Source organism: Rhinolophus hipposideros (genome assembly GCF_964194185.1).
Source record: "Rhinolophus hipposideros genome assembly, chromosome: 12".
Lineage (NCBI taxonomy): Eukaryota > Metazoa > Chordata > Mammalia > Chiroptera > Rhinolophidae > Rhinolophus > Rhinolophus hipposideros.
Window position 1 is genome coordinate 36,126,429 of NC_138058.1, and position 27,751 is coordinate 36,154,179.

Consider the following 27,751-nt stretch of genomic DNA (forward strand, 5'->3'; position numbering starts at 1 on the left):
GCTGGACTTATCATGGTGATCAATTCTTTAGGTATATAAATGTTGAATAATTATGGTGTATACCTGAAGCTAATATAATATTGTATGTTAGCTATATATTGAATAAAAATATTAAAATTAAGAAAAACCTCAGAAGGAATATTAAACAATACATTAGTAATACAAAATGGTTTAATTGCAATATGCCAGGGAGTCAAATGCCTCTCAGGCACCAAAGTGACTGTTGAGGAATAGAACTCCAGTGACAGCAATGCAGAGGGTTAGGTGAAAAGCAGAGAGCTGAACATACAGTTGCCTCAACCACGAGACTCTAGTACTGGCTGGCAACTTGCAGGACAGTCTTGTGGGTGAGTAATGAACCCCATTTTACAAACGGAGACTATGAGCACTAGAGAGATAAAATAACTTTCCCAAGTATCAGAGCTGTGATTGTGTCCAGGTCTTCAGATCACAACCATCCTACCACATCACAACTGCACCTGCTGCCTTTTAAGAATCTGCTCCACCAGAAAATAGATCATTTTCCAGCCCCTTGTGCAGACACATTGCTCTGCCTCTAGACCTTTGGTCTAATTGCTGCAGACTCTCAAAGGTTTTCTCTACACATTGTGACCTGTGTCTAAATTCCATGCATTCTTCAGGGAGGAGGCCCAGTCTCATCTCGGCTACAGGTATTTCCATATGACTTCAGATTCCTCTGCTCTTTCCTTACTGTGGTGTTGACTTGGCAATGAACCATGCATTTGACTTATGATCATAAGGGGCTTGAGGGCAGGCACTGCAGGGTGCTTGCAGAGTGTGGATACAGTTCATCAATGGAGTGATATACCAAAAATGCCAGAAGATTTTAGTTATTGAAGAGCAACATGTGAGGAGAAAAGAGGACAGTAAATATAAGAGAATCCAAGAAGCCACTGACTACAATCTGTCAACTAAGACAGCCCATCCAGTAGGAATGCCAAGGAAACTGTTCAGGGGCAAATATTCTAAGACACTAGCAATCCCTTAAGAATTCACTTCCATTCAATCACTGTCTCTGTAAAATTCCAACATTGAGAGTTGTGTATTTATCCCACAATGCATTGCCTAGGATCAACGGCAACTTCCCTAAATGATTATTCCCAAATAGCTAGTAGCTTCCCATTAATTAGTTAGATTTGAGGATTTAACGTGAAATTTTTACTAGAATCTAAAACTTCCTATCAGATGATTTTTGTCTGTGTACTTTTAATTTTCCAATTTTATTTATTATTTTAATCAACATTTTCATACTTATAATACATCATGTTTTAGGGACAACATCATTTTTATAATTTTCTCATATGGGAAAACGACAGTCTCTCTTACACTTTTAAACTATCCACAATACATATTAAGTTGTATGGGGTGCTGAGTTTATTTTCTCTCTGAACAAAAGATGAAAGTTTTCCCCAATTTTCTAAAAATTGCAATTGCCACATAGGCATAACTAAATATGTCTAAAATTTACACAACATTAAGAGAGCCTGTCTGTGTTTGGTCTCCTAACTTGTCCCAACTATTATTCTATTGTTACATGAAACATATTTGTTTTGAGGGCTTTCTAGTTTGTATTGTTCTTCCATATCCGTGCCTAGTTAGTAGGCAGAGCATCTAACTCCCTAGGAAGCATATTATTTGAAATTTACTATCTGTATATGCCACAATGTTTAATTTTTTTTCTACATTTCCCCTCATCCACCTTGTGGATACCTATTTTTAAAAGTTATTATTCCCTTCCATCTGTCCACATTTTCTTCTCATTTTTCTCTTAAAAACTGACTTAAATCAGGAGGTCAATATCTCAGCCATCATTAATTTCATGCCTTCCTCTTCTCATTTATTCACTGGTCTTTTTTCTCTTGAGGGTCATTTTTTTTTTCCTTGATACATTTATAAAAGACCTTCCTTCATCTAACCTCCTTTACTAGCACTATCTCATTTCCCACTTTTGTGCTCCTTATCTTTTCTTTGCTAACTTTAAGTTGTTCTGTCTATTTTTATATAGTTCCTGCCTTCTCCACTCCCAGGGCAATTGTCCTGTTATACACAGATCTTGAACAGCCGTTGGGGATGACAGACTGTATTTTTACTAGAATTCCAGAGGCAAAAAGGCCTTGCTCAGTTCTCTCACTCTGACGGTGCAACAGAAGCTTTTGCACTTTAATTATATTGTCTTAGGCTACTTCACACCTATCTACAATTATGCATGTTAATACTTACTCCCATGGCTTCATACATATTAGATTTCCTCCCAATGTGTTTTTCAACTAGGAATAGTACCTTGTAGTGTTGTTATCAATGATCACATTGCTAAATAGGCAGGGGAGAGAATGAAAATGATTTACTCTATTAGGGTGAGGTCATTTGCATACTGTTAAGTGATTTGCATGCTGGCAGATCCTAGAACTGTGTTTCAGAGGCCTCCCCACATTTCTCCCTTTATAACAAGGTCTCGCTTATTTTGCTTTCTATCAAACTGTCCTTTATCTTCCTTTCTTATGCCATTCTCTGCCACTAGAGAATAATACACACCACCACAAGCATGACATTGCAAGGCAGTCTCCATCTTCTGAGCTAATGTTGTCTTTGGCATAATTCATCATCCTTTCTGATTTTTCAGAGCTGGTGACAATGGTGACTCCCCTAATATCTGAATGAAGTCCTTAATAAATATTTTGCTGAGTGATTGATATCTCTTCTAGTTATTTTTCTCACACCTCTTCCCCTCCATATATAACAGATGGGATTCCATCATCAAGAGCAGATGTTGTAGGAAAAGTATCAGGAGCCCAGAAGCCCTCATTCTAGCCCCAGATCTCCCACTAACTACCTCTGCGATCTCCACAAGTCACTTAACCTCTCTGGGCTCAATTTCCATGTCTGTGAATTGAAGATGAAAATGTCTTCTTCAGAGACATACTGAGGTGATCAGAAAAGATACATCTGAAAGGACTCCCTAGCACATAGTAGTTTGAAAGTTGGATTTTTGATACCTCTTAGTTAAATAATGTTAACTTTTCAAAATCAGATGAAATATAAATTATTTTCTTTTTCATCCATCCCCCTTATTAGCTTTCATAATAATAAACAAACACACACACACTTCTAGGAAGGTCAGTAACATTTTGAGAAATTCCTAATGGTAAATTGTCAGACACTGAACAAAAGAATAATTTTCACCACTCCCATCTCCATCCCCATCCACGTGCATTAGCAATCACACTCTCCACCTTTATTTATATAACAAGGGACGCTGCAGAGAAAAGCAGGGCTCTCATTTGATTTTTGAGCCTATTCCTTGAGGTAAGATCTCAGGGCTGTCGGTGGATCTGGAAAGCATTTTGGAAGTAAGAAGCAGACAAATGTAAATCTTTTAAACCCCTATGATAAGCAAACTCTCCTCAGTTCAACATATAAATATAAACACTAAATCAAATCAGATGTTTATACATTTTTTAATCCCATCATAAAACATTTTGTTTTGACAGTCTGGTAATGTAAAGTAAAAACACCGACAGCAAAAAGAATCATCTTTGCCTGCCTTCTTTCTACCTGAAAGTCTTCCCTGTATATAAATAGTAAAAGGAAAAAAAAAGTATGTTTATGTAAAGGGAAACACTGATTTACTAGAACTGATTGCTTCATAGTCTAATTACTTTTCAACTGGCTGTTCCAAATTAAGATGTCATTGATGGCTTTTGGTGATATATTTCATTTTAAGCAAATTTATTCTATAATAGAGTACATCATAATGGAAAGCAGAGTTCCTACTCTCCCCTCCTCTTTGTAGCCTGATATCTTGACAAGTAAATTAAATTTAGCAGTTAAAATGCTTCCATTAGTAATTTTATTAAGTTAATTAAAGAATCTCTCTTTCTGAATTTTAACTACCTTCCCTTCAGAACAATGTTGATTTCCTTTTTTTTTCTTTTTTTAATTTCATGTATTTAGGGACTGTGGCATATTCTAGGACCAAACAACAAATCTATCGGGATTGCATTTCTGTGGGCAAGAGACTACCAAGCAAATCGAGTAAAAAGAAGAAAAAGCTCAAACATCTTTGAAAGAAATGGTCTGTTACATACTAGGGTTGTGGAATCTTTAAAAGAAGGAGGATGAAGAGCGGAAGAAAGAAAGAAAAAGGAAAAAATACTTTTTAGGCTATCTGTGTTCTTAGGAAAAGGCAGAACTACTAACTAGTGTTTCCATACATAGAGGGTAAATCATAAATAGTTTAAGTGGAGTTTAGTTTATACATAGAAAGAGAACTCCAACTCTTTTTTCTTACTCAGTAAGAGTGTAAGTCGTGCTGAGCAAGATAACTGAAGTTGGTGAAGCACAGGTTCAATGAAATCTTGGACCCTCTCCAGGGGTTGGCATTTTAAAAGAACCCAAATATTTCTAAGAGATGTAGGGCAAAAAGAATTCTTTCATTGACTATTGCTTGTTTCTTGTGGTAGGTTTCCCTAAAATCGGGAATTACAGAAATTATTTTTAGAACTTGAAGGTAGCGTAGAGAAAAATTTTATTGCAACTTCTCATTTTACAGATGAGGAAACTGAGGGCCACGGACGGCAATGCCACCACCACTGAAAATAACTATAGTAACTATAACAACAGGGGCTAATATTTATTGAACTCATCACTGTGCAGTTCCACATACATTATCTTATTAAAAAGCCCCATGAGGGAGATGTTTCTAATGCCTCAACATTATACATACAGGAGATAATGCCTAATGAAGATTAAGCAATTTTTACAAACTCCGTATGACTCCAGAGTCCTGTGTTCATAACTAGTGCATATCATTACCTTAGGTGAATGATGTAGGGTACTGCAACTGGTTAGTGGTTCCCCTAGGGCTGAAGCTCAGGACACCGGCTTCTCAGCTCTGCTGTTTTCAAACTAGGCCATATGAAGAGAACTGAATATCCAGTGTGTGAACTGAGGCTTGGGCATGAAGAAGACATCATGATTTATTTAAAAAGTAATCCCATTGCCAAGGTAGCCAGCGGAATATTTGCTTTATGGATGAAATCATCTCAAAGACTGCACCCATGAGTTCAGACCCAAAGTTACATTTCATTTAAAATTAGGGGATTCCACCCTTCACTCATTCGTTGAAGAAATAAAGGAGATTCAAGAATACGGTCCACGGCAATTACTATTAATGTCTCCCATCTACTCTTATTTTCTGGACCCTGCCCTTCTCAAGTATGAATCATTCCCACCACTCCTTGACTACTCATGCTACATCTCACTCAAATACAGTCTCTCACATTCACACCTCAGGTACCACACTCTACCCACTTCTGCCCTTTTTTCTTCGGTGGACTGCATGTCTTTCATCACTATGTTCCAAGCTCATTGCTTTCCTCATGACAATAGGTCACCGTGGCTTTTTTGCCTTCTATCCTTTCCCTATTCTGCAGAGTCTGTGTCACAAAAGCCCAAGCAACAAATCTGGCAACCTACAGATGCTTTCCATTAGGACAGAATGGATGAAGCCACGAAACTATTTAATACGCCAGAAAAGAGAAAAAAGACACCACTCCATTCATCCGTTCATATATATTTCCCCCCGTTTTATACCACAAAAGCTAAAATGGCAGATGCCTACCTCAGATGATCTTTGTATATTCTAGGGAGCCCACCCCACTTTTTTTCTTTTCTTTTTGCCCCTAACAACAAGACAAGCAGGGTTTCAGAGTTTCATTGTATCTTTGTCCCTTGTCATTTTGGAGATAGGTTTTCAAGATGATGTTCTACAATTTCTGAAGCACAAACATTGCCAAATGTCCTCACAAGTGTTTACTGTGGAAGTTGTTTCCTTTACTAAGCCCACCCCTTGCCCCAAAATGATGTCTTTAGAAAGAATCCAGCATTCTGCAATATTTCTAGACAGACCCAGGGAAAGAAGAGAGTGGATCATCCAGTACGTTTTGCTAATTAAAAATGCTCTTTCCTGCCCTGACCCTCAATTGAGAAAGATGCTAACTTTAGACTAGAAGCATGTTTCCTGTATTACCTGACCACACAGCAAACATGTTTTCATTAGAAATTTAGCTCTTACCTCCTTGATATCCTGCCATTCATACTGCATCTACGTTTTGGTGGAAATCTTTTTCAATTATTTTGAGGACCCCCTTGTTTTTGTTGTTGTTGTCGTTGTTGTTGTTACGTGGCTTACAAGTCCAGTAGTGAATTTGTTTCTTATTTGTAATCAGTTTTCAGCTCTGGAAGAGGCCCAAATTGATAAGTCCCTATGAGTGAAAGAAAAAAAAAACAAAAACAAAAACCCAGAATTTAGAATTTAGTTATGCAACCTGAGCTTATGATGAGAGAAGATAACTCCAAGGGGAAGACTTTGCAAAAATAAACATTATGCCCAGCTTTCAACCTAGAGAGTGATCAATTAAATGTACAGAACCACAGAAGAGCTGAAGGGATCATGAAATTATGAGGCAAAATCCCTATTATTTGTCACATGAAAGGAAGAATGTGTGATTTTAAAATAAAATACCAGAGAAAGATGTACCAAGTTTGATGGAATAGATGTAGCCGGCCACAGTTGTGAAAGATTCAATAAGCTTCTTCTTACTTGTCCTTCACCCCGGAGTTTCCTGAAGAGGCCTGAATATCTGGCTTAAAGTGAGTGATGCTACTTGAAATGAAAAGCAAGGAGATTGCAAATCACTCGTCTGCACAGGCTTGGAATAAACTATGGCATGGCTGATGGACAGATTCAGGTATTTAAGTGAGTGTGATTTCCAAGCAACAATTTCTAAACCCTACATTGTCGTTGACCTCCATCATGCAATTGGACATGTTTATGAAGGCACACACAGTAGAATGAAATGCACTGGGAAGAAAACTGAACTCATTTTCTAACACCACAGCAGTATTACTGCAAAATGAAGCCATATTATCCCAATCAGCAATAGAGTCCATCTTTGTATCCTTTTTCTGCTCCATATTCTGACTCCATTCCAGCACAGGACCTTTCTATTTCAGGAATCCAGCTACGAGATTGGTTGGAAGAAACCAAATGAGGTAGGTAATCCAACGTGTGTGCTCAGGTGAGGGTAAGAACCAAGAAAAGACTTGAAAAAATAGTATAAGATTATACTTTTGTCTTTTCCATTTCTTCCCCTCTTTCTTTTCTTCTTAAAGGAAAAGACATCAGGAAGTGTAAAAACCGTCCCAAAATACTTTCTTTTCCTTCTGTGATTTGCCCAGAAAACAAAAGCAAAGCACCAATTAGCAATGTTTTAAATCAAACACAATTAACTGTACGTTGAAATATATGGTCTGTGATTGTATGTATGTTCAGCTAAATAGCTAAAAGCAATTTTTAAAAGTTGAAAATCTCAGTTGCACACTGACGCTACACAGGTCTGCTCAGATTTCCTGCTTCTTCACTATGGCACAAGGTAAATAGTCACTTCCTCAAAAGTTAAAAGCAGACGCGGCCAGATGGCTCAGTTGGTTAGAGCACGAGCTTTGAACAACAGGGTTGCCGGTTTGATGGGCCAGTGAGCTGGGCCCTCCACAACTAGATTGAAGACAACCAGCTTATTGGAACGCGAGCTCTCAACAACAAGGGTGCCGGTTCAATTCCCACATGGGATGGTGGGCTGTGCCCCCTGCAACTAAGATTGAACACGGCGACTGGACTTGAGCTGAGCTGTGCCCTCCACAACTAGATTGAAAGACAACGACTTGGAGCTGATGGGCCCTGGAGAAACACACTGTTCCCCAATATTCCCCAATAAAATGTATATATATAAAAAAGTTAAAAGCAGAATTTTTTGGTGTTTACAAGGCACTCCTAAAAAGCTTTACTATAAATTTAATAAAATATTTGCATTGAACCTTTTCTTGAACTTTGTCAGAGAGAAAAACAAAAGAGCAAAGATTATTTTTCATGATCACTAGAGCGATGGCTGTTTCAGATCTAGCCTCATCTTTTCTCTATTGCCCATCCCCAATATTTTGGGGAACTCCGTTTCATCTGTTCCTCAGTTATAGTCTGTGATCTATTTCATACATATATATATAGTTTTATTTACGTCAGTTGAGGCTATTTCCATTTGAACTATGGGTGAGAAAATAGCCATTAGGTAGAGCACAGCAATCTACAATTACAGCCATTCTAATTGCTGGTAATCTAATGGTCAAATATTTTATATTCCATGTAATCATTTAATGATTTATATACACATCTACTAAACTATAAAATACTCCAAGACAGAGACCATATTATCCATCTTTAAGTCATTACAGCATCTGCCATAATATTGGGTATGTTTGGTCTTAAAAGACGAAATAAGAGAATGAATGAATGAATGAATGAATCAGGGAATTAATATTTAAATACAGACAATAATGATTTGTGTTATAGTGATACATACTGAGAACTGTCTGGAAGAGTTTTCAGAGAGCTACAGAGAAAGCTTGGCTGACTATTCTTGGAGAACACATTGACTGTTTGTTGGATGGAGACAGTTCACCAAGAAAGCAGATTTTGACCCTTCAAGAACTTGAATGTGATGATGAGTTTATGACAGTCCTAAAAGCCAACATACGGTTGGTGGCCAGATTGTGATTCTGGGCTGAGAGGCTTCCATTTGGAAGGCAGACAAGCATTTGAATTATGGGTCTAATGAAAGTGTCAATAGCAATCCTGTTACTGGAGGAGCTGTAAAGCCCTGCTTAATGAACTAGGCAGGGACACAAAAACACAATGGTCTAAAATGGACTGTATGAGAAAATGATAATTAGCCCAGATTTCATGTACAAGATAAAATGCATAGGGATGATATTACCATTGAGCAATGTTACAGCCCTTCAGGGGACTGTTTTGTTAACAGGGTTTGGCTCAGCCTTTTCAATCCTCCTTGTATGAGTGGAGATACACTACACAATCATGAACTGTGAGATGGAGAAAGAATGTCAGATGGTAAAATTCCTATCATAGACGCTGACGAATGTAAATAAATGGCAATAAAAGGGTCCTGGCCTCATTAAAGAGTCATTCTTATTTAGGAGGCGTTATGGAATATAGGATGATAAGCCAAATGGCTTCCCACACCAGAGGAATGGGGGTTAAAGTAGAAGTCGTTCTCTAAACTTAAAGTCTACTTCTCTAGGCCACTGAACATCAACCAGGAAAGTAAGGCAAGACAAGGCCAGACCTACACTGAGCAACTAGGCAACAGCTACTTCCTTCTTTCCACCCTAAGAGTTAGGGAGCCACTGAGGGAGCCCTGAGGACAAAAGAAAGCAGTGAACTTGGCGTCAGAAAGCTAAGATTCCAGTCATGGCTCCACAATAACTCTGACTTTGAGCTTTTTCATCTCTTAAAAGGAGGACAGAGGTGGAGGTGAACTAGACTAGAGTGGTACTTCAAAAACTTTATGGAGCTCACAAATCACTGGAGAATTGTGTTAAAATACAAATTCTGATTTAATTGGCCTGGAGTGGGCCTGAGATTTTGCATTCCTAACAAGTTCCCGTGTTATGTAGATGCTGCTGGTCTATAGACCTCAATTTGAGGAATAAGTGACTAGCCAGTATTTCTCAACTTGAAAGTTCTGTAAAACTACCAAAGTCAATAAGAATCTGTTGGCTATTTGTTACTACAAGTGGGAAGAGACAGGCAATTATTGACCTTTTGGTATCATCAATGCAAAGTTGTTTTGTCTTTGTCTTTTAAGTCTAAACAAGCTGCTTTATTCTAGTTAGAAAACTTTATGAATGCTCTGTCCTTTAAAAAGATAAATTAGTCAGAAATCTTTGGCAGTGGACTGTTAATACTGTTAGGCGAGCTATATATTGCTTTTGAATCAATTGTTTTATAGCAAAATGAATTGCATGTGGAAAAATAAAATGGGTGGGAAAAACAAAATTATGAGTTAAAATGGTGGATCTCCATTTAATAAAATAAAAGCAAAAGGGCTCAAATGATGTAAAGTAAGGCACGGTACCTCATGTACAAAAATAAGTTAACGTCACAGGATGAAATGTGGGACATGGCTTATACCTTACACAAACAGGATCCTAGGTGTTTTGCCTGTTGAAAGTGATCTAGAAAGCTATAACCCACTGGATTCTCTCCATAGGTACTTTCTTTCCTATTCTCAAGCTTAATTTTTTTAAGATGGCTTGTGTACAAGGGGGAGGAAGGGAGAAGTATAATATAGATCTGTGGCTTAAAAAGTATTTCAAAAATCTGCAGATAGGGATTATGGACGTAAATAGACACTTTTTTGATTGTGTCTAGCACAATATCTAGCACATAATAGGAGCTCAATTAATGTTTGTTAAAAGGATTACATTGAAACCAATGAACCTTTGATAAAGCTGCAAAACTAACATTGAGTGAAAAGTCACAGGATTTTCAATAGTTTAAGGGGTCATAAATTGGGGAGGGGAAGAAGTTGGAGAAATGTGTCTTTAGTTATATATAACTATATATACATATATAGTTATAGGTATAGTTATATAGTTATATATACTTATATATAGTTATATATAGTTATATACAGAGTTCTTTCTCTTCCGCCTCACCATATACATATGTAAAGAGTTCTTTCTCTTCCTTCTTATCTTAAAGAGAAAGCTTTGTCTCTAGAAGAAATCAATGAATTAATCTTTGTACAAGAATTCAATGAGTTCTTACTATGTGCTTTATACTTCATATAAGCTGTCTCTTTTACGTCTTTCAATAACCCTATGATTTAGTTATTACCATCATCCCCAGATGTCCCAAGTGTGAGAAGTAGAAAATGGCAGAGCTAGGGGTTTCATCTAAGTTCATCTGACTTAGAAGTCTGCACTCTTTACATAACTTGGGCTAGGGAGGAGGAGAAACAAGAACTTTTTAAAAGCAAAGGGAAATAATATATTTTCTAAAGAGCTAAATTATGGAGACAGAAAGTTGTAAATAAATCAAGAGAAAAGTGTACTCTTAACTTGGGTCAAGGTTGGCTTCACGGAGAAGGGCTGGAAGTGGGCTCAAAGTTCATTCATTCACATCATATTTGTATAGCTCACATAGAAACTAAGTTGGATAGACAGTAGACAGATGAAGTGAGAAGACGAAGGGTCTTGAAGAATGATGAACATGATCAGTTTTTGTTTTTGAGAATAAAAACATTAGAAAGACTTCGTAATGTAGACCAGAAAAAAAGCAACATATGGGAAACCGTTTTTCATGTTCAGCATACATTGGCCACCCAAAATATATACTGCCAGAGGGGTGGGGTATGTGTTGCTAAGATAACCTAAAGGCACATCATGAATAAGCTAAAACCTCCAGCCAGACAAAAGCCTATTTGTAAATTACTCCACTTAATTTTCCAGGTCGCGATTGCCTCTCTCTGCAAAGCAGTTTATGACATTCTCAATTAAGAGTTTGCTATAAAAATGAATGAATGAAGTATTTCAAAACTGCTGTGAGATATTAAAGATGAGTCACTTTTAAAAAGTGATTTTGTTTCCTGTTTTCTAGATAATGCATTTGAGAATGTAGTTTCCAGCCTCACCCATCACCCCATTGTGAAATCAAATTGAATGACTCTCTGCTCTTAGAATGATCGCTCATTCAAATACATTCAATAAATAAAGTCCAAACACAACGAGGCACTTTCCATAGAGCATCCGGAGAGCTAGAGCCTGGTCTCTCTCATCATATGACGCTCAGATTGAAGTAAATAAAGCCTTAGCCCACACTGATTGCATAATGCACAGTGACTTACTGTTTACTAAACTCTTGCATATACATTATCTCATTTGATCCTTACAAAGGCCCTATAATGGAGATGCTGTTGGTTTATTACCCCCATTTAACAGACGATGAATCTAGAGCTCAGAGTGTCAATGATTTGCCCGAAGTCACACAGCAATCCAAGAGGTACTTTAAATTTTCTCATCCCCTTCCTTCCCCTCTTTCCTGAACAGGAAACATGTCTTAAGTAGAAAACAATGTAATTAATAGAACCATTACTAAAACTGGACAGAACATTTAATTCATTCAGATGTGCCTCTGGTGACTTTGTAAATACTGAGGAATTCATTTCCCACCTCCTGCAATTCTGTGAATTCTACCCTGGACAAAAGGTCATCCAAATATGATCCTTTCTCCGAGTTATGGAAATGTATGCAGTCTAAGAGAATATGGGCCAAATGCAGAGTAAAAATATCTGTGTAACTCCCAGTGCCATTTACTCTTGCTGCCTCAAATCCTTTTTGAAATTAGGCAGGTTATAAATCATAAAGAAATATATAAAAATGTAAACTCTCGCCCTAAATTCAATTATCATATATCAGAGGGGGTCATGAGCGCAGTAGATAGGAAAGCCAGTAAAACAAGGCTGAAATAGGTATGATGGCCAAGCCAGAGAGATATAGCGATGGAGAAGTTTTTTGAAAAACTTTTCAATTTATATCCACAGAATACACTGAATATTATCTGAAAATCAATAGAAAATACAATTTCCCTCAAATCAACATCCTTTCAGCCTCTAGTCCTAATCAGTCAGAATTTGGTATCACGAGTAATTAGGAGGCAGCTGATTGACTCCTCTGAAAAGTTAATCTGCAGTCAGAGCTATACAGAGGAGCATCTAGAAGCTTTGTCCTTATGGAGAAAGGAGTTAACAGAATTAGGAATAGATCCATTTTCTCGCATTGCCTTGCAAACTCCATTTCTAAAGCAATCAGGGCCAGCCCTCTCTTTCTTACCCAGACTCTCCTTTGCTTCTATCTTCATTTTGGCTGTGGGATTTTGGCAGCACAGATCCCTCCAGAAGCTACAGATTTACTGGCTGGGTTCCCACATCCACATCCGCTGTTGAAAGCCCATGGTTCTCACGGCCCTTTTCCTCAAAGTTTCTAATTCCTTTATCTCCTACATTATGATGTATCTATTCACCTGCCTATATCTGTGAATAGCTACAGAGTTGCGGAAGAAACAGTGTTTCTTTATTGCAGACTCTTCTATTTTGTGACTCATGGGATTGAGGAAGTCAGAATTATATCAGTTAATATTTGAGGCACTGCATTCTTCCATGTGCTTCTAATAATTAATCCATATAATCAAATCATCTAAAGACACCAAAGGGTCTGTATTCTTTTCCATTAAAAATAAGAGCCAAAAGTCATGATTCCAAGGTTTATTCTTGAAAAGGTTAGGTGACACAGAACCAAAGTTAAATTACCTGGTATTTTTGATATCAGGCAATATCGTTCTACCAATATTTCTCCACACTTTCAGAGTTGATTTAGAAAACAAAAACAATATTGCTTATGACCCAGGCTTTACAACTACTTTGCAATAGAAGCCATGATGAGGTCTTTAAGCCATTTTAAGTGTTATGACCAGTGGCTTCAGGAATGAGGTTTTGTTTAGATAATACAAGACTTTTGTTGTTGATTGAAACCTGGCTTGATGCCTCTATACATCTAAATAATTAGAAAAAGAATACATTTAAATGAGAAGCAGATGCTGTTTCCAGATTTCTATTTTGACTGTACAGAATAAATAGAAGCTTTCATCTCTGCATTTACTCATTGGATATGGTGCATACTACATGAATCATTATTTAAAACACAGGGCATTCTTTTTACAAAGGTAAAGGAAATAGGGGTCTTCTGGAGTACTCATTCCTTCAAAAGACTTTCTCCTCCAAGGAAACTGAACAGGGTTATTCATTCTCCATTACTCCTCCCTGTGCCTACATGCCGGGTACGAAGCCAGTAGATCCAAACGGACTTACGGAAGGCTGGTGCTGAGGGCAGGGATGGCAGGTCCTGCTGGTGATCCGTAGCTTGTAATTGGCAACAAACAGCAAACGTACTGTGAACGCTCAATGTTCATCTTATCGGACGCAAAACCAATTAAGAAAGTATATCCAGGCAAGAAAAAATAAAGGGCATGACCTCATAGGGCACCTTTTAAAACAAAGAGTCATTTTCTCGAGCTTCTTTATGTGTTGGTAAGTTAACACTCTAGCAGGTAGAATACATTTTCAGTTTCTCTTCTCAGCTAGGACGTTACACACTACGTTTCTGAGCCAATTTTAAGTGCTTGAGATGTATGGGTGGAGGAGCTATGTAAACACATGGCAAAGGTCTGCATAACTTCAAAGCGAGGTCCCTACATGAAATCCACAGATAACAAAGCTTGGTCTTCTGAGTTTAGCTACAATGAGACAAGCCGTATCAGCTACTAAACCCTTACCCGCCCTCCCCGCCCTGGTCTAGCACAGTCTGGCACATATAAGCTATCAATCAATCGATATTTGCGGAGTGACTCTATGAGTGAATGTAATTTAAATGTTTACTCACTGTCTTGAAATAAATACCATACTTTATGAGCTGTATGAATGTACAAAGTAAAAATAGTACTTGCCACTTAAGAATCACTTAGCACTCATCAAGCATTGTGTTGAGTTTCACTTACATTATATTAATTTCGACACTCAAAATGGTATTAGAAAGTATCATTGTCTCCACTTTATACATAAAAAACAAGAGGCTCAGATAGGTGAACTCATTTGCTGAAGTCGCAGCCAGAAAGGGGCAAAACTTTCTCACCCATTTTGCTCCATAACCCTCATTCGTTCTGTAAACACTACGTTATGCTGCCCGCTGGGTTTCAGAGGTTTTGAAGGCTCTTCTAATAGAATGTGCTACAAACTTAGGTTGAACGCAGAAAGAGTGAAAAGTCCTACTAATTAATTAGCCCTCGGAATAAGAGAATCAGCTTGTCCTTGCACATGCAGGGAATAAACTCTTCTGAGAATCGAACCAATAATCCAAATGAACAATGTGGGCTTTCAACACAGAAAAAAGGTTTGAAGGGTTCTGCCATATGAATTATGCTGCCGTGAAATAAACCAAGGTGAAAAATTCATCCAGAACTTTTGATCTGAACAGACGTTGTAGCAATTCTATCTCGTATGTGTACCCATAGATCCAAAGGAAAATAGAGAATATATATATTATCACTGTGGCTCCTGTGTCGCTGCTACCATTATGAATAATACTAATTATTTGTTATCGTTATTATACTCATAGTTAAGATGTATTGAGAGCTTGCTGTACACTGCAGGGTCTTTATTTTGCCCGTGGAAACATAAACAAGGATTAAAATTCCCAATTCCCTGGGTTTTCATTCTCAAATTAGGAATATTGAGGTCTTTCTGCTTACTTTTAAAGCAGTTTGCAAGGATGAAGAGCTTGCCATGAAAATGTGTGATAGTGCTTGCTAATTATGGGTTCCTCCCAGACTAATTCAGCCTGTAACCTATGCTTTCCGTTCAATGTCTTTGAAGAAATTATGATATGCTTTCTAGATTTCTTCTTCTAAACAGACTAAAAACAATGGAATATTTTTCTTGCAGCATATTGAACCATCAGGTACTGGGGTGGATAAAACCCGAAAATACAAGGGATTTCCATTCATGGAAAATGAAATGAAGGATAAAGCTAAGTGCCCTTTTGAGAACATTTTAAAATTATATTCTGTCTACTGAGTTCATGTCTTGGTCCAAGGTTCAGAATGATATTCATTTTGTATGAATAGGTTTTCTTCTCAAATCATTGTGAAGAAAATGATCAGTGTATGAAAATACTGCATAACAGAGAAAGATTCATTTAGGTATTTGGGGACCAGACACGCATTTAGGAACTAGGAGATATAATTCTCCCTTTGGGTAGCTGTAAGAATTGGGAAAGTTTACACTCTCTAAGCCTCAGTGTCCTTATCGTAAAATCTAGCTTGTCTTACAATTAGCATGGAATTAGAAATCTATGATTCTTTCCATCTACCTTAGATTGATGTGTGCATTTACATTGCAAACAATCACAGAAGACATGTAGAGAGCCTCTCAACAAATTCCTAGGAAATATTTTGACAACAATGTGACCAAATTATAAATAGCTCTAGTTGTCTAACACATATCAGAAGGTAACAACATTTTTCAACTTGGTGCAGCATTGATGATTATCTCAGCCTCTTTAGGTTTTTCTCATTGTCCTGAAACACAGGTATCAAGGAAATAAGAAGTAGAAATTCTGCGTATTTACTCCTGATGCAGATAACATCTATATTTGACATTCTAGAATAACAACATCTCCAGCAGCAACTAAGATATGCATGTTTCAGAACTGAGAAACTTTTAAAATCTGCTTTTAAGCAATGCAGCCACAGAACACTCTTAATAATTGATTATAATTGATTTTAACCTTGTCCTAACCTGGGCAAAATGGCAAAGCCAATCATCTTTGTCCAGATGGGGTATATGAAAAGAACCCGTAGTCCACATCTTTAAAAGCTCCAGACATGAGCAGGAGATAAAATATTTAGTCTGCCAAAGCCTTGACCTCCCAATTCCAGCCAGTTTTGAACTTGAATTGATTTCCGACAAGGCATCTGGGAGATGATTACAACAAAATGCACTAAAGCTGGGCAGCCTTTATTTTAACATCCCAGCAGCTTAACCTGTTAATAACAGCAATTGTTTTAGATACAATACCAATTTCTGTAACCGACGCAAGAAATGGATAACAGCAGCACAGTCTCCCAGGCAGTGCAATAACAGGAGAAAAAAGAAAAGGGGGATAAAAAGAAAAAAAGCACGGCCAGTCACAGAGGAGGTGCTGACAGTATTTTTCAAAGAAACCTCAGTTTTCAGGGACCCAGACACCATCAGGAACCCAATCCCACAGTCAAAAAAAAAAAAAAAAAATCCTTAGCTAAAGGTTGCATGTTGAGAGAAATCGCTGTAAACTAGGTGATATAGAATCACACCTGTGGTCTGCTGATGGAAGCTGAGCTATCTTGGGAGAGTCACTTCACATCTCTATGACTAATCTGCTTTGTTTGAAACAGTGCTGCCCAATATAATCACAATGTGAGCCACAAATGTGAAACCATATGTAATTTAAATTTTTCTAGTAGCCACATGTAAAACAATAGTTTTAAGAAGTCAAATTAATTCTAGTATCTTCTGTAATATAACCAAAATATAATCATTTAAACAAGTAATCAATACAAAATGATTAATGCAACATTATACAGTCATGTTTGTTACGAAGTCCTCAAACAAACTCTAGTGAATATTTTATACTTATGGCACATTTCAGTTCAGAGGAGCCACATTCCAAGTGCTCAACAGATACAAGCACTATGGCTACCGTACTGGACAGCACAATTTTGAAAAATGAGAAGGTTGGACTAATCATCTCCAGGGTTTTCTCCATCACATGTCATTTATGTTGCTTCTGCAGCTCTTCACTGTAAGTCAGCTACGGTTTCCAAGTGTAGATGTGGCCTGTTGGTTGGTGAAATCAGGATGTTTTAGTGATAGCAACTGTGGCCACAAATCCGAGCTTAACAATCAGTCAGGTCTGTGCTGAGGTCCGGATGTGACCTTCCGACTTATACCAGTGGGTCACCAGGAGTACAGCGTGGGTGGGCAAGTGGGGGGTTGCATTCCTTTTTATGACATAGTCCAGCATGATCTACAAAATGAAACAACGAGCGGCATCCTAATCGCTTATTGAGTACTACTTACGTACCATTTATGCTGCATATACCAAGTCATTTAGTCATCTTAGTCACCCTTTGAGGTGGGAACTATTAGTCATATTTAGTCGGTGGTGGACTGAGCCTCATAGAGACTAATTAGTCTACCCAATGTCAGATTCCTAAAAAGTGTAGTTTATGGATTTGAACACATCTTTTGCAGACCCTGTCACCAGTCTCTTGACCACCATGATAATCTGCTTTACAAATAACAGCTTTTGTTCTTCTATCTAATTCCTGTTAAGGTTTCCCAGATCTGAGAGATAATAAGGAAGAGGCATAGAAACGTGAAAGATATTGCTTTCACTTTTTGATGACTGAGAAAGTCAGACATAGTATAGTAGATGTTAACATCCTAGTAAACATATACTCCTCTTCTCTCTCAGTCAAGCAAAAAAAGGAAGGAAGGAAGGAAAGAAGGAAGGAAGGGAGGGAGGGAGGGAGGGAGGGAGGGAGGGAGGGAGGGAGGGAGGAAGGAAGGAAGGAAGGAAGGAAGGAAGGAAGGAAGGAAGGAAGGAAGGAAGGAAGGAAGGAAGGGAGGATGGAAGGATTCACCAAGCACTACGATATTTCAATAGAACCTCATGGCTCTGGACAGAGAATCACGGTGACATGTTCCCTCTCTTAAACATGGGCTGCACATCCATGATTCAGACACAGACCACAATACACAAATTACCCTTTGGCAAATCAATACCCCATTCCTGTGACATGTGGAGGAAACCCCTTCACACACTAAATATGCTATGCTCAGAGACTCAAACTCAAATATAGATTCCTGCCATCTCCTTGTCACTGGACTGTCAATGATAAAATGAGAAATATCTAGATTTTGCATATTTTCAAAAAATTCACATAACACCATCTTAATCATTTAATAGTTCTTTCTATATTGGGAAAAATTATCAAGCATGGGAAATAGGACTGTGTGAAGTTATTTCTGTTACAGTATATGCTGTATACTCTATACTGTAGTTTTCTTCCCTGGTGTCTAAAGCTAGAGAGAAATTGGTAATTTGGGAGTTACCTGTTTCTTCCAAAAACCTCATGCAAGCTGCATTGTTAAATTGATGTAAAACTAACTTTCCTATAGAGACACCTGGGAAGGGCCCAGTGGCTAACCTGCAGACAGCTGTCTGCAGCTGGGCCATAACATGTCCATCACTTGTTTAATAATCTAGAATCACAAAGTCTAATCACCTGTTTATTGTCTTGACTTCATGGGTCACTAGTATCATGGCTACAAGGAGACTTTTCTTCAACTTGGCCAATCACATGTTAATATTTTATGTACACAGGATGATAACATTTTATAGTTATTTTATGCTCACTCTGTTCCAACCCCTGTTCTGAGTGCTTTATGTGGATTATTTTGTTATCATCAGATAGGTACCCTTACTATACCCATTCTACAGTTAAGGAAACTAAGGCACATCATGTTTATAAACAATAATAAAAAATATGGTTCCTATTTTTCCTTGTCCTGATCTTCCAGTACATTTCTCATAGTTTCCTTAGCAACCTCCATCCAGCCATAACGTCACCTTAACCTCAGCTTTAATCTATCCATCATTGCTGATCCTCATCACAATGTTCTGTGCTTATTGGTAGAAGAGGGTTTTATGGATTTTATTAGTTGGTTACTGCATAACAAACCATCTCAGAAAGTTGTGGATGAAATTAAAAGAATGGTATATGTACTTTACCAAAATTTAAAAACTTGTTTTAAAAAAAAGTTAAGTCAAAACTAAAAGGTGAAAACAATTTTATTTCCTTATGATTCTATAGATCAATGATTCTGTAGATTTAGACTGAACCCAGCTGGACAGTTCTTCCACTAGTCGTACCAGGAGTCACTCACGCAACTATGGTTATCTGGTGGCTCAACAAGGGCTGGATAATCAAAGATGGCCTCATTCACATGTGTAGGGGCTGATGCTGTCTATCAGATGGGCCAACTGTCTCCAGCAGGATAGCCACTGCCTCTTATCATGGCAACTGCGTTCCAAGTCCCAATCTACAAACACTTTTAAAGCATCTGCTTGCATCACATTTAATGATGCAAGTCTCATGGTGAAGCAAGTCTCATGGTGAAGCTCAGGATCAAAGCTGGAGGAAACAACACAAGGGTATGGGCCCATAACAATCTAATATATAATGAACACCTTACGTATTTTTTTGTCTCTTTCAAAATGGTCAAAACAACTCAATCCCAAGCAGAAGACTGAATAAGAGAAGAAAATCCACATGTCCTAGTATGCCAAAAATATATCAAATTCTAAATTTGGCCTTAAGTTTGAGCATCAGATGTGAATGAATACCAAGTCCCATATTTCCACTGAAATATATTTCTTTTCATAACATGTTCTAGAAAGATGGCCACCGGTTTTGTATTTAAATGAAAAGCAATATATCATTTGAGGGAAAAACAACATTGAATATTTTTCACAAGACTCCACTGGTTGATGACAATGGTTAATGCTGTATTTTTGCCATGGGAACTTTTGTTATACTGAACCACTAAAATTACAATCAGATGTGCTCATCTTCTGTTGAAGTAATGAACAATGCTATGTCTGAAAGAGAAATTCAAAGTGCATCATTTATCTTATCCTATTTTCAATTAGGCCGAATAAAGTATAAAGTTGGTTCCAAACTACATCACAGAAACAGGGTGAGTAAATTTATTATACCACTAGAGTGCTAATCTTAGCAGATGGTAGAAAAAATATTTTTAGCATGAAATATGCTAAAGCAATAAATCTGAACAAGGTGGATCTTATCAACTAATATCTCCCCAGTGTGAGGTAAAACTCCTGCAAGACAACTCAGCATTCTTATGAGGTCTGGTGGATGTGGATAGACATGAGCCTCAGTGACAGAGGAGAAAAACAACAAAAGTGAGGATCGAATAAGAAAACTAGCCATCTACCCATGGCACTGCATTGAATTAAAAAAAATAATAGAAGGATGTGACTCTGCTATGTTTTAAATGCTCTGGAATTTTATTTCTGAAATTATGCCTACCCCAGAGTCCTGTTGGTTCTTCCTTTGGGGATTTTCCAAATTTGAAATTTACAGGAAGTCTCTATTGGGTCAGTTTTTGAGTCAAGGTGAGCACACACACAGTCATACTATGCTACAGATCACTATTAGCCAAGGCAAGTATCCAATGAGACAAGAGCTCTTGTAAAGTGGGCTCTGGCTCAGGACATCTGACTGAGAGCTCCCAGACCCATGAATGCATTTGGTTCATGGTTTATCAGTATCCACCTGCTAATCCCAAATAGATGCAGTAGGTGGCTCCTTTAGATAAGACAGCATATGATGCTCAAGAGTTCTCTTTTCAGAGAAATATGTATAAAATGGAAGATTAAGAAAAAATAGTGTTCAAGCTACGATGTATTTGGGAAGTCTAAGAGGTAGCTAAGCTAGATGTTTTTCAGGTTGACCATAAACAATGGGTTTTATTGCCACCGTCTAGCTGACTAATGTTCATGTCCCAAAGAAGTGATGTGTTAAAATAGACCTGAGTGGTGATGGGTCTGAAGTCAGAAAACAAGGAATTCATGCCCAAATCCGCCACTAATCTTCCACGTGACCTTGAACTCATTGCATGAGTTTTCTGGTCTTGAGATGAATTATCTATGAAATAAAGAACTTTAACCTTAGTGTCACTGCATAAAGAATGAGTGTGAAGAAGAAGGAATTAGTCAGAATCATTAGGAAAAGTTGTATTTTAGATGAACAACAACAAGCGGGACCCAAGGACCCAGGAGTCTAGGCAATCCTCTTAAGTAATCCTGGCAATATGTCAAATAATTTGAATTTATGCCCACTTCATCCACTTGAATTGAAAACAAAGCTAAAAACATTAAGATGTTGAAGAAATTTAGTCTGAACAAAATATGAGATACCATATTAAGTTTTTATACTTGCCGTAGTAATAGAGGTAGATATTAGAAATTAAAGGTTGAGAGAGTTCAGGAAAGAAACTACTTTGGTTGGCAAAGTGTGTATGTAGAGAAAGGGTGTGGGTAAAGCTTTGTAGGCCTCCCCTGACTTGTTCTCCACTTCCAGACTCTCTTGCTTGAATGTCTGCTGCCTCAGGGTTAGCGCAATATTTATAGACATAAACAAAGCTCCTGTGAGAATGTGGGAATAGGGATGAGGCTTGTGTTGCTGTCCAAGGTTCTGATCATTTTACTGCTGTTTTCTCCTGATCAAGGGACACTACTGATGACCTTTCCCCATTTTATCCAAAATTGAACACGAGATGTCTGAATTACTTATGGAAGATACTGGATGAAAAGGTGTGGATAAATACTGGGGTAGAGACATAGGCACTAAGAGAGTACAAGGGAGAAATAAACAAACAAAAATATGTTGATATTATTTTCAAATAATTATAGGTACTATAAACCGCAACCTACCATGGGCAATATTTGGAACTACTGAAAGAGAATACAAAACTACATAATCATAGAAAATCCTCATATAAATACATTTAGGGGAGGGGTACAGAACACAAATCTGGTAAAAAAAAAAAAATCCTCATTGATTGAATTATGCCAAAGAGCTAACAGCTTTCTTTGGCTTAGTATTTTCTCTCTTGATGACATTTAGCAAGATTCCACTGTCACAAAACAAGTAGAATGATTATGGATTTTCCATTTCATGTAGCTAACTCCATGTACTTTTGGCAGTTCTACCATGTTTTCCAAAGCATCCCTTGATGAAATAAGGAATGTAACTTCTCTATACCCCTCACCTGTGTTTGTGTGTCTCAATAATGGAAATGGTTTGTGAAAAAGAATGCCAGTTGTACCCCAATATCTGTTCTCCTATTTTCCCATTGTAGTAGAACATTCAGCCAGGACTCTACAGAATTAAGATTATATTTCACAGTCTCTTAGCAGTAATGGGTGGTCAACTGATGAAGTTCCAGTCTTTGGAATGAAAGTAGAAATGTCCTTCTGCCATCTTAAAGAATCCTGGAGAGAGAGAGAGAGAGAGAGAGAGAGAGAGAGAGAGAGAGAGAGAGAGAGAGAGATCTGTTCTTTGTTCTTTTCTGTACCTCTTCTCTGTCTTGCAGCCTACACTGCCAATACCACAGGAAAGCATGAGGCTGAGCACTCTAGAGATGATGGAGTGGGGATCTTGGATTACCAGAGGGGCACAGAGCTGCCATACAGCCCTAGACTTCATTGCTCTAGAATACTGTCAGAGAGAAATAAGCATGTATATTTCCCCTAAGCCACCGACATTATTTTCTGCTACTGGTGGCTGAACCCAATCCTAATTAATACACAGTTCATCAACATTTGATAAATGCACAACAAATACTAGCTCATGTATACTCAATCAAAAAGGAATCTAAAGAAAAGTAACAAACCAACAAGCAAAAAAGTTCCATGAGGCCCTTTTAGTTCTATATGAAACAGGGATTCCCAAATATCTCCAAGCATGGAAACTAGAGTTCCTTTTCATGAAAATAAATAAATAGCCTTTCCAAAACAATTTATTTACAACATGGTATTTCCTGAGAAACAATTTTTTCCTCCCAAAATTCTCCTCACTCTCACTCCTTATTCAGGAGAAATGCTGTGAAGTTCACAATAAGCCTTTTAAGTGAATGACAATGAGAAGCTTGATGTCACTATTCGCTAAAAACGAGTTAGCCATCCTAGATTTCCAGGCTCCCCAAAGAGATTGGGGCTCTCTTTTCCTGTTGAAATAGGTGTGCACTTTAAACTGATTTTTGCACAAAACTTAGTATTTTCATGCAGCATTAGGAGTGGCCAGAATCCCATTAACTCTGCCCCTTATGGAAATTGCTAGGACCCTAATTTCCTACATTTGGACAAACTGTCAATTGTCTTTGAATGCAAAAGGTGGCGGTGATCTTTTTGAATGCAGGCAGGCTGTGTTTCAAAATGGACAACCAGTTGAGAACACTTTGCAGAAAAGACCAAAATTCCCCTCCAAAGGCCCCTCCCTTCTGTCTTCTCTTATTGCCTGGAAAATGCCAGGAAAGTTTAAAACTAATGGCAACCAATTGAAAAAGAAAAGAAAATCAAAGAAACATTTATTCCCTGAGAAGCAGCCCTATTTCTTTCACCTTTACATAAGAGCACAGACGGTTTCTGTCAGCTCTGGTTTTTGTGGAGGAGAGGGGGTTAGAATAAAGCCTATACACAAGATAGAAAACATGTTTCGTAGCACCAGCAAAAAAAAAAAATTGTTTAGGGTTTGAAATCTCATATTAATACTATACAAAGCAGGACCGTACATTTATCTCAAATTCTGCTAGTGCTATTGACTTTCAAACCTAGGATTTTTAGGATTAAAATCAACTACAAAAGATATATCTAGCAGTATTCTATACACCACCAACAAAGGATTCATAATTCTCTCCTGTGAGGCTATTAATACATCAGTTTTAATTTACTTGGACACACAACTAATATTAGTAGCCAATGGAACTGCAGTCACTGGAGCGGCATCCATTCAGGGACCAAGGTGCTCCGTGAGTCTACTTTGGAGCACTAGGCTAATGAAGCAAAGGCATTCATGCTTCACTCTCTACAAAGAACCCTTGGTTGTCCTATAGTGATTGCTCTTTACTGATTGCTTAATTTCAGCTGAAATTTGAAGTTGGCTACAAAGGGGTACTGAGTGAGAACGTGTGGATGACTTGGGGCAACCACATTCCCATTGTTAGAAATATAAGGCCCTGCATATACACTGCTAATTGAAGTCACTAACACCATCTTCATTTACATAGGAGACAGAGACAACTGTTTTCAGCCAGATAACTTTACTGTCTGAGCAGTTTGGTCCCAAGTCAATGACACCATAAGAAGAGATGAGAACTCTTCCATCGGTAACGTTCGCTTTTTCCAAAGAATATATATATATATATATATATATATATATATATATATATATATATATATATATATATTTTTTTTTTTTCTTGATTGGTCAGAAACACAGGAAAGTGATGGGAGTAGAAAGCAGAGGGGAAAAAGACTCTAGTGGTGTGGCATATGGGGTAGAATTCGTGCAATAGAGCTCAAGGCTGATACTCTGCTTTTTCCAGGCTGCTTCACCACCTCTGGTGAATTTCACTTTCCTCCTTCTTAACAATGCTGGATATTAATCTTACTTAGGATCTCCAAAGAGGAACCCAATGAAACAGATTTAATGAGAAATTTGAGAAATTGCTATGTAACTTCCACTTCCCTGCTCGCCGCCTTTTCCCTGCTCCCCAAAGGGAGCTGGAAACTTTGCTGAAGAACGTGTGGAGTTGGCAAGAATTCTGTCACTCCCCCTACCAATGTCCCTGAGAAGCTGGAAAACCCCTGTCCCTTCCCAATCTGCATACAGGAAAATGTTAATGTTCTCGTAATTAAAACTCCACTTGCAATCCCAGGTCGTGTTACACTATATCATCCATTTAACTTTATTGTGATTGATCTCTGTCAACTTTAACTATACTCACAAGGAAGTCAATAAATAAAGATCAATAAGTTTTTATTTCTTTGGCTTTTTTATTAGAAAGAATAGATGGGTTAAATAAAACCAGCAACAGCAGAGGCACAGAGCCTCCCTCAGTGCTTTCCTTGGTAAAAACTATATTAAAACAAATCAGATTTAAATGCACAAATAGGATTGCATTGCCATTGGATCTGTCATTAGCTTGCCCTCAGCACTTTTACATGCAAACACTGAAACAAACAGTGCTGGCATGTATCTGTCCTTTCTGAGATGAATTCTCTTCACGATATGTCCAACAAACCTCTTATTCTCCCAAATTCCTAGCTTTTGCAACTCTGGTTTACGGTATTAATGATTTGTCAGGGCTGAGTGGTCCTCTATGGATGAAGAACTTCCACATTCAGATGGACAAATGAGTAAGTTCTTGTTCAAATAAGGGAAGAGAAGCCTGGACCCTGTTTTGTGCAGATTCAAAGGTATTATGGAAAAGCATCTGTGATGACACTCTTGTGCATGAACCCCACCCACCTCCAAGCTACAACAGGGGCCTGAAAGACTTTGCCTTGTCAGTTATTAATACTTTAGTTGCCAGATTTTGAGGGAATCTGAAGGAGAAGGAGAGAAAGGGCCGATAGTGGTGGGGGGAAAGGGGTTCTAAGAAGAGAGTTAGTGCTGCCAGGGTGATGTCAAGAGGGCACTTACGGGATGTGGGACAGAAATGACCTAACATCCAATAGGGAAAGATTTCAATATTTTGATAATTAGAATGACTGTACAGCTGATAAATATCAGCTAGCTCTGGAGAGAACTGAGAATAACACACACATACACACACACACACACACACACACACACACACACACACACACACACACACACACACCAGACCTGAAGTGTGACCATCACCAACTTGCCTCACAGGAGGAAATAAGGGTTTCAAAATCTGTGATGTCTGTAGCAAATACTGGCAGGATGAAACCTTTTTGGCCTGGTTCTTTACAGTCAATTCCATTTTGGATAGTGTTCCCACATGGAAAAGAATCACTTCTCCTATTTATTTCCCATGTATTACCTCATTCCAGCCTCAAGATAAAAGCATATGAAATAAACTGAGGAAAGTCTATACCGTGTTCCCAGCTCCAACTTTCTCAAAAGTCAGAATTGAATGCAGCCACCCCATTGTACACTGCCACCCAGATGCACTAAGGGTGCCTGAAATGGATCCTGCCCAAATACATTGTTTTCATCTCCAAACTGTGTTTTCCTCTTGTTTCTGATTTTTACAGAAAGAAACCCCCATGTTCCCGGTAACTCAGGTATGACACATACTCATTATTTTTGAATACCAGTCCTCTGCCTCTGTATCTCTTTCATCGATCCCCTTAATCAAAATTTAAGTATCAATACAAAAAAATGTTAATGAAGATCCTCTGTCTTCAGAATGTTACTATGTATAATGGACAACAAGCAAGTACCTAAAGAACTGTATATGATACAATGCATTATACAGAAGTACCACAACACAGGCATGAATAAAATATGATGGCTGCTCAGGAGTGGAGAGGAAGACAGTTAGTTGAGAGTCTTTTGGAGACTGAGGGAGAATACAGAGCTTGACGAACACGGAGAAATTTATCAGAAAAAAAGAATTGGTAAAATGGAAGAAATATCCAAGTACGGTTAGAAGAATAGACTTTAGCAAAGGTTAAGAAATAAGAAAAGACAAGTTTGGTTTTAGAAACAAAGCAATCACCTTGGCTAAAATGAAGGGTTTCTGTAGGACAGAACAGTAAGGAGGAATAATACTCAAATGTTCAATTGAATTCATATTACGGAGGGTCTTGGATGCCAGACTGAGGTGTCTGTCCATAATTGAGAGGGCAAGAGAGTGCCTAAAAGTTCATGCTAGGTCCATGCATACTGCTGCTACGGACGTGGGGAAAAGTGCCCTCTGGTACATTGCTGGTGAAATAGGCACTGCTAGGCTTCTGGGGAAAACATTCCATCAATAGTTATTAATAGACAGACCTATTATCTGAGCAATCGTTCTTCTGGGAATCTGTCCTGCAGAAACATCAGTTCACAAGGATACATACAGTGCAAGCATACTTTTTGGGATGATTGTTTTAAATTGGTAAGAAAAAAAGGTGGGTATACTCTGAATGACCATTGGGAGGGAATTACTAAAGAAACTTGTATATCCACACCGTAACAGAATATGCAGTTAATAATATCCAGGTCATACTGACCTGAGCAGTGCCCATGATATAATGTTAAAAAAACATATTACATAAATATATATATATATATATATATATATATATATACACAGAAAGAGAGAGAGAGAGAGAGAGAGAGAGAGAGAGAGAGAAGAGAGAGAGAGAGAGAGAGAGAGAGAGAGAGAAAGAGAGAGAGAGAGAGAGAGAGAGAGAGAGAGAGAAATATAGATATTAGGTTGGCGCAAAAGTAACTGTGGTTTTTACAGTTATTTTTAACTTTTTAAACCACAATTACTTTTGCACCAACCTAATATATATCATATATGACATATCATATATTACACATACATGTACATATATACGCTATTTATGTAAAATAAACAAAAATAAAACACCTATATAGTTACATAAA

The 27,751-nt window shown here is 37.9% G+C and overlaps 1 protein-coding gene across 7 annotated transcripts in view; it reads right to left on the reverse strand.

Moving 5' to 3' along the window:
* LOC308505853 (uncharacterized protein) overlaps nucleotides 1-27,751 on the reverse strand; it is a 614,997-nt gene that overhangs the window by 229,531 nt on the left and 357,715 nt on the right. For 5 of the 7 annotated variants that reach the window (XM_081068611.1, XM_081068613.1, XM_081068609.1 and 2 more), the window contains one exon: nucleotides 6,095-6,284. The exons of the other annotated variants lie outside the window; for them this stretch is intronic. The gene's annotated coding sequence lies outside the window, so the exon portion shown is untranslated. The remainder of the gene's footprint in view (nucleotides 1-6,094; nucleotides 6,285-27,751) is intronic. 7 annotated transcript variants of the gene reach the window in all.